The sequence below is a fragment of the Adelges cooleyi genome, unplaced genomic scaffold (genome assembly GCF_023614345.1).
Source record: "Adelges cooleyi isolate 19-005CV unplaced genomic scaffold, UGA_ACOO_1.1 ACOO_flye_CR_arks_rails_tigmint_CR_PRNA_108, whole genome shotgun sequence".
Taxonomy (NCBI): Eukaryota; Metazoa; Arthropoda; class Insecta; order Hemiptera; family Adelgidae; genus Adelges; species Adelges cooleyi.
Window position 1 is genome coordinate 439,596 of NW_026095761.1, and position 14,464 is coordinate 454,059.

The window sequence follows — 14,464 nt, forward strand, 5'->3', positions numbered from 1 at the left end:
TTTTATTGGTTTCTGAAATATTGCTTTTCCACGAATTCAACATAGGTAAACGTTTGTTGTGTATTCATTTCGATTGTTTTTTGTTTCTTATACCGAACATTGTATATACTGTCATCATTTTGAAGCCCAAGTACGTCACGTACAGCATAATATAGTCTCCATAGAAGTCGGTGGTGAGGTTCGAATGAAATCGTGTGTCTACTCTTCAATCAATTGTACTTGTACACATCAATCAACGTATTATTCACAGCGATTATAATTTTTTTTTTAATTTTAATTTTAAAACAAAATAATGACCTCTCGAAAAGAAGTTTCTATTATTAAATTCACATAATAAGTTGCATTGTTTCTATTGCGTAATTTAGTTGAATATTCGTGTTTTTTTTTTTTTAATTTTGGCGGGGTAGTTCATAAATCATAGTGTATTCATAATATCAGCCTTAAGTAAACATCCGTATAATTAAAAATATAATACATATGTTATATTATTCGTTTTGATCGCAAGTTGTGTCAAAAGATATTCAATTGTTTTTTTTTTTATATTTTCCACGCACCCACAGCAGAACAATTTAAACAATAGATAATAATAGAAAATTGTCTCTCTTGGCCATAATAAAGTCACGCCGACGCTCCAACACCTCTAATATACTAAATTGTAAATCATTATTCATTACGTACCTACAATACTAAATAACCTTCAATTTAAACGTGCAACATAATTTTCCGATCTTCAAGGTTCAGTTATTACTTTGATGATAAACAATCGTTGTTAGGTATACTGATGTTAAAAATTGCAGCGTAGTTTTTTATTATTATGTTTGATAATGTTCACTGCCTGTGTATACGATTTTATTAAGGAAATAGGTATTCATAGTCTTTATCTAACAATGTATCTATTGGATACTATGTTCTAGAAACCCACGAGATCTTATTTCTTAAGCTAAGCCAGTGATCTACAGTGATTAATATCTATTATCTTATATGTATATCAGTATAATATTATACAAAATATCGACTTACTACATTCATTATTATTACTAAAACATATACAATAAAATATTAAATTTAATTAAATTAATACACATATTTTTTTCTCCAAATAATAACGACTTGAAAAAACACATATTCCGTACTCTTCTTTTGACGACTACCATGTAAATGACAACAACCCGACAGTTATGAAATTACATTACCTACTAAAATATAAATTCTAAAGTGATTTTGTCTACGGCATAATGATAAAACAAATTAATGTTATACAAACAATGGTATATTATGTCCACTGGGAAAAAAGCGAACTAGGTGTATTAATTAGAAATAAGAAATACTAACAAGCGTGTTTTGTTTTATTCTAGTTTCCCATTATACTGAAATCGTAACCGTATGAAAACAATACAGGTATAATAATAAATGGTTAACTAACAATATTGTGAAACTGTATACCATAATTCATGTATTTTAAGAATTATACAAACGGTTGCAAAAATAATAGAATGTTTGTACAATACATATCATAAAGTGCAATAATTGTGTCACAAGTTTCGTTCAATTCGCTTTTTTTTGCGAATTTTTGCCCAAAAAACTATTTTTCTGGCATATCATATTATTATTGTACTATGTTAATATGTTTCTTCTAAGGATATTATTTACAAGAAACAAATAATAATTATAAGTGTCAGAAAAAAAAGTAATTCTAATAGTAATTTTAACACAAATTTCTTATTCTATTGTCCACATTTATAACCTTAAATCGTTTCTTTAGACTATATTATTTGGCTGTTTAATTATCAAAACTAACAGTCAACTTACTCGTAATTTATTACTTTTGACAAATTGGGTGAACTTTGTTTAGCGATTTGGGAGATATAGTGGGTCGAGACACAAAAATAAAAACAATACAAACACATCATTTTACTTATAAGCACCTAACCTTCTCAGATCTCAATCGAATTTCCACGTGCCCCATTTGTTTATGTGTACTTTTTGCAGTTTTCGTTTCAACCTGGATTCAATATTACTATTTTCGGGGCGTAATATTCTTCAAAAAGTCTACCCAGGCGATTAACCTGTATTGCATGTGTTTCGTGTATGTCGTGTGCGCTCTGGTTCTTCGAAAGTAAATGTCATAGTGGTCGACAGACCGTAATGAAAACTATTAAACGTTTTATGTATTTGCGAGGAGTTTGTTTGAGGATGCGCGCTCTGCTAATTATTTCAATTCGAGAGTCTTTAATATAGCAACAATACTGTCATCGTTGTTCGGATGTATTGCCCCTCTGATCCGGTGAGAGTTGAGTAAAAAATATTTCATGTTCACTGGACCAAGCTAGCCCCGCCGTCGGACCAGATTTTGATGATATTTTCTATATAAAATATTTAAAAAAAAAATACTCTGCACGTTATGTAGTAATTTACAAACAAACTTTTGCCAAATATGAATGTCACGTAGGTAGCGTTCTTCAAAGGAACGTGTGAACATTATAATAATAGCAAGTTGGAAAACTATACGAGTTCTCTTTCGGCGCTTATTACAAAAAAATATTATCATTCATTTCGAGTAAAGCTTATTCGTATAGTTTGTGTACGATCTAAATACCAAATAATATTAATATAGTGATAATTCTACGGTGAGCGGACGTAGCCAGTCAATTCCAATTTTACAGGAGAAATAAAATCTCAACCGTGTTGGAATTATGAATATTTTATTTTTGTTGAAGTTGTGGATCTTTGGCTTTTAATTTTGCCGCGGTTAATTTGTTTTTAAAACTGTTATTTTTGCTGTTGACATATTATACCTAACAAATTATTCTTAAGCGGCGTACTTAACAATCCGACATCGCATTGTAATGTTGTTGTCAGACTTTTGTCCTATCAGTCAAATCAGTATGTCGTTACTTGGTATACATAATATTGTATTGAAACCACCGTGAATATATTGATACACTGCTTAGAGATTTTCTTCGGCGACTTCCGTTGACAATAATAATATATCATTATGTCTTTCATATAGTTTTTAACGCAAAATAGCAACGTGGCCGCGTTCCCCTTTGGATAAAACTTGTAATGGACCAACGCAATTTCGCGCCACGTTCAAAATAATGAATATAAATACGATTTGTTCTCCGAGAGGAAAAAATATAAATGAGATTTACTAAACAAATTCAACGGCAACACTGTCAAAACGTATTAAACTTTTTTTAGATATACTTAAGAACTTTCAATAAGTTTCGTACTCTATGAAATTCAATCATAAAATACTCGACAAAAAATAATTTTGCACTTTTATAAAAAAAAAAAAATGTAATTCGCATGTCAATAAAATCCGTTTCATTTTTATGACGGTAATATACTATAAGGTATATTATAATATTATTATTATGTACTTTTATGTCAAAGCTTAGAGTATCTCTATCTCTCTGCTCTGATTATTACACAATAGATAGAGTTATATTTTATCTGATAAAATATGCTATTATAGTTGTATAAAAATCAGGGTAGCTATATTTTTCAACAGAGTTGGGCATTATTTAGTTAATTTTTTATCTAGACAATTATCTAAATAATTGTTTTTTTTTTTAATAATTTATTCGAATAACTGTCGAATAATTTGTTTTATTCGAATAAATAATCTTAGATTTGGTCGAATAACAAAATTATTCGAATAAATTATTTGTCATTCGTTATTCGAATAAAAAGTGCCCAACTCTGTTTTTCAAACATATATTTTTAAAAACACATCATTGGTTTATAAAATTAACATTTTTTTTTGTTGGTGTTATTAAAATGTAATTTACAAAAGTACTGCTATGTCACACTTCTAGGTTATTTTTGCTGTTCCAGGAGAAATGTTTAAAAGTTAAATCCGTAAAAAACGTACATTTCACAAGTCGTGCAGTAGATGGTTTTAATTGAGGAGTTTAAAACGCTCGAAATAAAAAAAAAACGCCTCCGGCTTAGAGACTTTACAAGTTGTCGGTAATTATTTTTAATAACGTATTATGCCTCGATAATTTGTCCGTTAATAACCAGGCTTAAAAGCAAAATGATAAAAAAAAAAAAATGTAATTTTTCCGAATCGGTTAATGTGTTTCAACTTTCAATGACTTTAGTACAGAAACGTTGGTATAACATAAAAAAAAAAAATCACTTGCAAGGGAAACGCGTGAGCTGCCTTCGTGTATAGATACGGGGATTTAACACGTCGTAATGGCTGCACGTTATATTATATATGAAAGGAGGAGTATGCGCATTTCATATTTTGATTATGACGATGTGGGGGGGGGGGGTGTTGGACATATCATAATCGTCATAACCCAGTTTGTCCGGGTTAATTTTTGTCCGCTTATGTGTACATATGTACTTGTATAGGCTTCTTGAATGCGGTTTGCAACGGTGTGTGTGTGTTCGTGTGTAGTTAGGTCCCGGATGATAAATGACGATAAACTGATTTATGGGGTTCGGACGCGAAGGCGAACACGGTTAAAACGTCTTGGATGTGTGTGTGTGTGTGTGGAGAGGGGGAAGGGTAGGAAGAGGGTTAATTTTTTTTAATCAGTCTATAGTGACAGATAGCGACGAATAACCGACTCCCCCCCCCCCCCCATATCGTCTCCCATCTCTTTATAACGGTATTAATGACTCGGTAATTTCGGGTCGCTAATTAAAATCGGCTGTAAGCAGGACGGGGTGGGGGGAAAATGTAACGTCCACCCTCCTCGATGAAAAGCCGTTGCTGCGGTGTTGTTATCGAAGAAAAGTCGACGCGATAAGAAATCCCCTACCCTAAGTACTAAGTAGACCGCCGGCATCACTGCTGTCCGCTCTTGTTTGCTCGTTCGTCATAATTGATGATTCCAAGATTGTCCGTTTCCGCATTCAAAAGTCTTCGGTCAGGTTTTCCAATCGAATCGATATGATAACATATTTTCCCTCCGGCCGTACAAGTGTAATTATTGTTCTCTTATCGTAGCATTCAGCAGAAATGTATGATATTATTGTCGTAAGCCAAGGTTAGGCAGTGTTCGAATGACACTACACTCAAGTAATTCGTATAATAGGTAATTAAATACATAACGATTTTACAACCCTTTGCAATTAATTATACTCTTTTAAAAGGGTGTCACGCCGCGCCGGTGAAATGTATTGATTTATTAATGGCTTCGGCTTGGAGAACTTTTGTAAAATCTTAGTTTATAAATACAACTTTAGTGTACTTGTATTAATACGGGTTATCATCACTGCTAAAAACAGATGAAATGGATTCAATATATATATATATGCATTAGAGGTATAATTGAAATTATGTGGCATACGGTGTATAATATTGTTTTCTATATATGTTTAAAATAACTACGTAAAACACATTTTTAAACCACGTTTTGAACAAAATATGTGAACATTTATTTAAGAAATTTTATGTAAAAGTTCCAATTATAAACGTCTTTTTTATAACGGGTATTAAACAAATATTCAAATAAAAGTTTCACGAAAACAGAAAAATTAAAAGTTTTCAAATAAAAGTAAATGCTTCGCCAAATGCTTTTTTCTTTTGAATAGTTGTATACAAAATAATTTCCCTACGATATAATATTAAAAAATATTATCGAATTCTTGTGGAACATTCTGTGTATTGTATGGGTACAGATTTATACCGGCGAGAAGATCTTAAATCTAAAATGTGCCCTAAAGTACATGTTTATGAAACAATTTATTAATTTTTGAAGGAAATGGGCTGAACTTTTTAATATCAAGTGAAAACAATGTTTCGTTTTAGTAACTTTTAAATATTTTAGGGAAAGTATTTAATTACAATTTATAATGTATTACTAAAAAAAATTTAATTTGTAAGTTTTAAATTGTAAAATATTACTTGTAATTCAACTATAAAATATGTATTTAATATGTAAAATATATAATGTCATTGGCTTTTTGTAATTTGTAATGAAATACACGGTTTTTGTTGTAATTTGCAAACCACTGTGCTAACAGGTTGTAGTCATTCGATTCACAGTCTGACCTACGACGTATAAATGATTTTTATCACTTCATTGTATAAGGGCTTATGCGTTTGTTATACTTAAGGCAGCCTTCACTTGTATATAGTGATATACGTATTATATATTTGTATAGAAACTGCACACTTAAGAACTTATTAATCTCCGAAACGGTACGGTCTTCCGCCGTTGGAGTTAGAGAAATTTCAACAAACACCTAAGTTATTATTATACACGTTCTTAACGGCCTACTTGCTATTAAAAATGCGCTTTTCTATAATCTCGCTGCTTTTTTTTCTACCATCCGCTTAGCGCTGAGTTCCTTATAGAAACATTTATTGTGTTAGAATAAAATGCGCGCTTGCCGCTTATATAATATAATACATTTATATTACCGACTTGCATATTATTTCAATGTAATTCCTTGTCATAGTCAAGACAGTAAACAAATATTAATATTTTCAAAAAATCAAAATGTTTATTGATATCTAAATTGTTTTTATACAAATCGTGTTTTGGCAGGATAAATGCTTCAAAAATATTATCTACATTAAGTGTAAAGTGGCTTGAATAAAATATGAAAATTCCTATCTAGGAGATAATTAAAAGTAAATAGTTGTTGTACTTCGAATATTCTTCTTCAGTTTCTTTGTATTTTAATAAAAATTTTTTATTTAAAAATAATGATTGAATTTTATTTTATCTTTTTTAGTAAAAAATCTTTATTATTTATGTGACCTAACCTAACATTGATAGTTAAAATCCCTGTAAAGTATAAAAGGTAATTAAAGTATAAAACATTGCACAGTAATAATTGCGTATTCACATCAAAGTGTTTCCTTAAAGGGTTTTTTTTTGTTAGTACCTCCAAATCAGTAGTCTATGGGGTTGGGCAGTAAACCCCACTTGCCATGTTAATACTTCAGGCTTAACTTGTTTATAATATGATTTATTGCTATGTAAGATTTTTACTGTACTTGTGGCGTATACTTTATTAGGTTTTACAGTGCACACAATTTTAAAAATTGTATAGTTTTAACTTAAGTCAACATTTTAAGTTATCTAAAATTATGTATTTTAATTTGATATTATTAACAAGAAAATCGTTCATGTAAATTTGGAGGTCTATACATAATACCACTAGGCGAAAATATAGTAGTTTGTGATAATAGGCATTGTTTTGTTTTTTTTATAAAAATGTAAACTAAACTGTAAGCCTATTAAATTGATTAAACATTTTAACTAGTCGAATTATTTTAATACAGATATGGAATATCGTGTGTAAGCAATGTAATAGACACTTGAAATGTTTAATTTATTTAGTGCTTATACATATAATAATAGGTATAAATTAATCAATTATTTAGCCCTCGCCTCGTTTATTTTATTTTTAATTTATAAGATATAATCTATAATTTATAATATTCAATGTATGAGTAAATCCGAATCTATACCGGTCTTTGTTATATAAACTAATTGTGTAATCAGTAATGGTCTGTTATATTTTTTTAAAACATTAACAGATAAAATACATATATTAAATTGGAGTAACTATTTATCCTTATAACATTGTTAATTTATTATATTTATACATTGGCATTATACATCAAAGGAGTAAAATAATAATTATTCCACATGTTCAAGACAGTAACATAGTATTTCAGTATTGCTTTAGGGGTTTTAGTAATATCGTTTTGGTAAACTCTTGCATTCAAAGACTAAATAAATGTATACATTTATTATACATAACATTATATAGGTATATATATATATATTTACCGTTGAAACTTTTAATATTGGGACAAACAATATAATGTTAATAATATATTTACTCGTTCGTATAATATTGAAAATTATTGTTTAAAATATAAAGAACATGATTTCATGTAGTGGGTGCTCATATTATAATAAGTATTTTGTATAAAAACAATGTTTTTGTATTGGCCATTTTAGTCCTGTCTATATATAGACATTTCGTTTTATAAATGTTTAAAAATAATATATAATAAACATTTTTTAAATTTTGGTTATAAATATTTACACATTTCTTTGGATTTTAATAAGCTCTAAAATGTTTTATTCGATGCTGAAATATGAAATCATGATAAAGACGAGACCTTTTTTTGCGTTATTAAGATGAGGTTTAAGTGTATAATTGAGATTAATCGACAGAGAAATGTAATATAGTTTATTACTTTGTATCGTGTGTTGGACATTCGACTACACTACTCTATTTTTTCATTAGCATGACTTCTCTCTAATAGCCATCACGACAATATCTGGTCATTTCTCTCTGTTTTGTACAGTATCTTTCCAATTTCCCATTCGCGACGTTCTTAGATTTCCATCTACTGCGTCAACTATTCTGCTCTACACTATGAAGATCATAATATACTATTATAGCTAGAGCTATTGAATTGACTCTATGACAACGATTTTCTGTAGCTCTCTTATAAGACAAAAAAACTATTCGAGTACTAGATTTTGATCATTTTAATATAACTATATGTTTATACTGTGCTTCAGTTTTTTTTTTTTTTAATAAACAAAGAAGTAGTATTAATAAGTAATAAAGTTCAGCGGTTTTGGCTAACCACTACGGTATGTCCAGACTATACAGATTGCATACCACCCGACGAAATGCGATATGCACTGAGAATGAGGTTTGCCCGAATGACATACTAGCACATTCTGGCTAATGATACCTCCCGTTGACTTGTCACTCGAACTCGGCACTAAACCATTATAGTATCTAAATATTTCCACGGTTTTAAACTGCATTCGCGGTTCGCCTAATTTAATTGACGCATTTCCGACGGCCTACCTTTGCAGGCTGCGGTGAATACTATAAATAATCGAGCTTTGATGTTGACTGTATGTTGGCGGTGTCTACAAATTACAGGTAAGTAATATCAGTTAATAGTACCTCACTCTATTCAGACTGTCTCGACAAAAAAGAAGAAAAAAAAAAAGACGAGATCGAGTTCAACATTAGTTTCTTATAAATATATTGTACATAGTTTTCCCCTACGCGGTACCAACGCTTTTGGACACATGAGCTAAAAGCGGCGTTATAGTACTACTCAGTATAATCGCCTTTGTACATCAGAGCCGGCGAACGTTTCGTGTGGAAAATATATAGTCAGGTACCAATTTGCATACGTTAACTTCGTCCTAATTAATCATAAGAAAACGTCAGACAGCGTAACCAACCGTTCTAGTAAACATCCACGAATTTAACGACTTGACAAGAACACAGAGGTAACAAAAATACATAGCATAATATTTGACAGCACCGCGCAGGCATAGGTCCTAACAGGGTATAGTCCCTTGTTTAAATGGGTCCGGGGTTGCGAGCTGTGACAGCTTTTGTACAATAATTAACGTCATATTATAAATATGACGTTATATGTATTATTATCATGAATATGAAATATAACGAAAATCAATAATATATTTTTAAATTGTTTGTACGGATATCGCATGCTATATCGTATGGTGGAACCACCAACGCAATTAATACCGCCGGGGATTAATATCAATGTCGGAGGTTCAAATGTACACATAAAATATTATTATGAAATATCACCAGCTAAATAATTATTTTTTCATACTGTCAGCTTTGGACTTTGATGTACGTCAAAATCGCCTCTGGTTAGTGTGGAAAGTAAACATTACATTATACTGTTCATTTCCGCCAAACTAAAATATACATTACAAATTTATTTAATTCATTTTTTAGTTTATGGACTTCCAGCTGATATTTACCGATTGTGGTATGTTTTAAACAATGAAATTTCTGAAATGTTTCAAACAATATTAAAAGGTTTTCTTCTGCCTAAATCTGTTGTAAATTTATTAACCCAAAAGTATTGACCATCCCCTAACGTGCTACTTAATAGTGTTGTATTTATGCCATATAAATATATATATATATATTATCAACATATATATCATATTACATATATAGCAAACAGACAATAATATATCAAAATGTTAGAGAGTAAAAAATATGTTACCAAAGTGTTTTCATGACATTATGATCCTACATTTTTACTTGACATGGTTTTAAAATTACTGTTATCATTATATCTGTGTATTTTCCGTTATGATCACATTTTGTTATCACTGGTTTTTAATTAGTGTTCTAAATTAGGAATATGTTATCATTAACATGTAAGTAAGCCAATTTTGGACAAAGGCGAAACAAGGCACTAAAGGCGAGAATGTCAAACCATTGATAATTAATAACTTGTTTTGTACAATTTTTGCTTTCTTGTTTGTTTTAGAGTTAAATTTTTAATCCTTTTAGCTTTTCGGGCGTTATATTACATTTTTAAAGGATCTTTATAGACTACAGTCAATTGGGTATATATACGGTCTGGCCATCTGTGAAAAATCAACTAATTAATAATGAATTTTTCTAAAAGCTAATAAGTTATGTTATGATTAAGTTAATGTAAAAAAAAAAAAATTTAGTTAAGTTAAAAAAAATTAACCTACGCTTACTAACTTGGTAATGTTCAACTTCAGATTCATTTAAACGTTCGTTGGTTTTGGTAATTGTTTTAGGTTTGTATAATCAAAAACAAAAATTCATCCAACCTTAAAGGAAGTATTACTTTATTGAACAACAAAAAAAAGGAAAAAGACATATTGAATATGAACCAATCTACGAAGCTTAAGGTATTATAACTCATAGAAACATTTGTAGTAGTAAAAAGTAATATCATAAAGTTAACACGTATCAACTTGGAAGTAAGTTGACGCGATCATAGTTTATTAAATCAAGTGTTTAGCTAACCATATTGCTATCCCTTTTGCCATTACCGTGTCCACTATTCCGCTATCCTAACTATACCTAATCAGTTTGCCTGCTCATTTTTTATACAGGACATCCTATAGGCTTATCCTCCCCAATGCTAGACATAGCCCCACCAAAAAAATTAGGTTATGCGTGCAATTTTAAAATATAAAAATATATTTACTTATATATGTAATTTAAAAAAAATTCCAACCCCCCCCCCCAAGTTAAAAATTGAAATTGCGCCTATGAGACGTACATAAACTGTTAACCAGTGTACCGGTGTTTGAATGGTAAATACAATATCATATTAATTGCGATAACGCACGTGTAGGTAGATAAGAGAGAGAGAGAGAGAGAGAGATATTATGTAAACGATAATAATTACAATGATGGCGTTAACGGTGATCGTCGAGACGACGAAGAACGATGATTAGGCGGCAACTCGGTTGTACGGTCGAACAAAGGGGAAATCGACGAGGAGAGGTAAAGGCAAGAGAAGTGTTTGGGGGCGAAGGGGCATTTAGCAGGGACCAATCATTCTCGGCAGGCGGCGGTCGTGATTCACGCGAGCGACAAGGTTCGGATTAACGAATAACAATAATAATCCGTATAGAGCACAGTGGTGCAGTAGAGGTGATTAATCGCTGGGGATGCCGTTTAACAATGAGATTGTTTATAGCGCGGCGAAGGCGGCTATGTCGTCGCCTTTGTTGCGTTAACTTGGCGCTCGGCCTGCCCAGACCGTAGAGCTGTAGGCGAGCAGCGGTACAACAACGTCGCGGCGCCTGATCTCTATGAAGGCCGGTTCTGGCTGATGATGTTCGTGTAGTAATTAAACATTAACACAAACGCGGTGCGGAAGCGGAGGAAAAAATTCGCTTCTCGAAAACCGAAAAAAATTCCCTTTAAAATCTCTTTTTAAGCTCGGCACCGAAGCCGAGAAGAAAACGGAACCAGAATACCTCCTCTTAAAACCGCGGTCGGCCTATGGTCAAAACGTCCATCTTTTCCAACTGACCTTATTGAATTTTAAATACTGTTATCTTGGCATTTATAATCGAAACGCGAAGTCCATCGACTGTTTGCGTAATACTATTGTGAAACGCCCAATAAGCGTTTAAAAGGTTTCATTTGATTAATATATAATTCACTTTTTGAATAATTGCTTCGGCCATCCATCCGATTGATGGAATTCGAAAGGATTACAAAGCGACCGTAAAGTCATAATAGTATTACTGTTTGCTTAACCAGGATCAAAAAACAAGGCATTGGTCAACAGCATACGCTAAACAAACAAAATTGTATTTATGCAAAACGAAATACAATACATAACTAACCAAATAGTTTCCCAATTATTATGCATTATAATTTAGTTGTTTCCTCTTTTCATGTTTAAATCATGTTAAAAAACATCTGTTTTTTCTTTTTATATTAAATCCATCATTGATATTTTCTATAAAACCATACAACACACTGATATATCATTGGCGGGCTTAAGTTATAACTGTCCATCAAAGACCCGGTAAGCCCGATTTAAGCAAAAATTAGACGTTAACTGTTTAATATCCGATGCTTCTTTCTGAATCCATCACAATTCAATATTGGTTTTAACTGAGTTTTTGCAATGGTATTTTAAAAATCTATATAATCGTTGAGATTGACAATTGAAAAGTCAATATTTTTAATAAAAAATAACTAAACTCAGATACAACCGGTGCAAAAACAATATTAAGTTATACAGATCAGCAACTGACTACAACGTGACAAACATTCAATCATCTTTTATAATTATTATATATACGTGTGTATTATAAAAGTAGGTAAATTAAAGTTAGTTCGACCGTTCCAAATGCCATCTCGATACCATTATTTATATTTTTAAAAACAATCGAAATATGCGAACCATTTAAAAGCTGCTTTGGTTTACTCTAACGATCGCCGTAAACAGACTTTAATGAAACAAACACCCAAAGGGATTTTACAATACATAATTATCTTGTAATTGAACCATTATGGTTCAAATTGGAGAATTTTCGAAGGTTATATAAAACTGAATGAATTGAAAACAAATGTGTTTCATTCAAAATGCGAGTTTTGCCCAATGTTGTTTAAAAAAAATTGTTTTTATCGAAAACACATTTCTATATTTGTCGTTTAAGCGAATACATTTCATCATTACCTAAAGTGCGCAAATCGGATTCGGCTTTAGTGTAATATCGTTTTCTAGTTTCTATCCACGAAAAATCGTTTGTACGCACCAAAAATATTGTGAATGTCAAAAACCGTTTGAATAGTTTTGCTTAATTGAAAAAAACTCTAATTCACACTCAAAATAATTATGAGGAGCGTAGAAACCGTCTTGATAATATCGTTTGGATAATAACTGCAGAAAACGACGGATGTGCAAACGAGCAACAAGAGGGCCGAATTATTGGCGTATCTCGGAAAACTGCAGTTGCTCAATTTGGCATACTCTAGACATGACACTCTAAGCTGCCAGACAAGGTTATTCTAACGTTAAAAGGATAACTACAATTCATAACTCCACCAATACGGAACACACGTGCGTCCGTCGTACCCACTTGAATTTTTTTTTATATAAAATGTATAATTTTGTTATTATTAGTATTGAAAAAGTCACTCAACAATTGTTGGTTATTGTTTTGGTGTGTGTGTGTGTTAGTGTACAAATGAGATGGTTGTTGTAAAAAAAAAAATTGTTAAGTGTAGTTTAATAAAATAGTGTTTACAGTAGCTACATAAAAAATTATTACATAGTTTAGTTTGATATATAATATACATAGGTACGTTTGATTGAAAAAAAAAATGATTCGCCATTCAGGATCGAGTTTTGCGAAGAAGGCACAACAAGGAAATATATTAACTTAAGATAACGATGTAAGCAAAAAAATCTTTGTTCAAAATATACTAGTTGCTATGTCACTTATTGTCTTAATAAAGTTATTGTTATATATTTGCTAGTAGAAAGAAAATTATGATAATATTTTTGTTTTTTTTTTTATTTTTATTAGTTAAAGTAAAAAAAAAAAAATTGAAGAAAACCCCCAAAAATGCATATATCACTCGATAGTGATATTGATTTTTATTAAGAAACTAAAAAAAGGAGTATTTTGATCGATACTTTTTTTTTGCCTCAAGTAATTAAAATAAAAAAACACAAATATTATCAGAATTGTTTCCTTTCTGGCAAATATAAAAATAATTTTCTGTGAGCTTCACGTTTTACCAAAATACCGGATTTATATTATATACACATATATAGGTACATATATATATACACACTTAAGTTACAAACATTTTCTTGATTAAATATTATGTTTTTTTTCTTACACAAAACGTTGAGTCGTATAGAATGACGGTAAAATCATTACTACCGTTTTCGCAGGTAATAAAAACAACCGTAAACGGTTTTTCGATGTTTATTCAACTTTACTTTTGCATCCGAACCATAAGTTACACACATCATTCTTGCTATTCGGTTTTTATACATTATACAAGCGAGGTATAACGTGTCAGGCGTCCCCAATGCAAATAAATGACAGAAACACGGCATCTTTTTGCAGTGTTTTTTTTTATACGATATAAGAGCAGAAAAAAGAATACTAGTCAATAAATACAAATCTCAATTCTTGAATAAAAACAA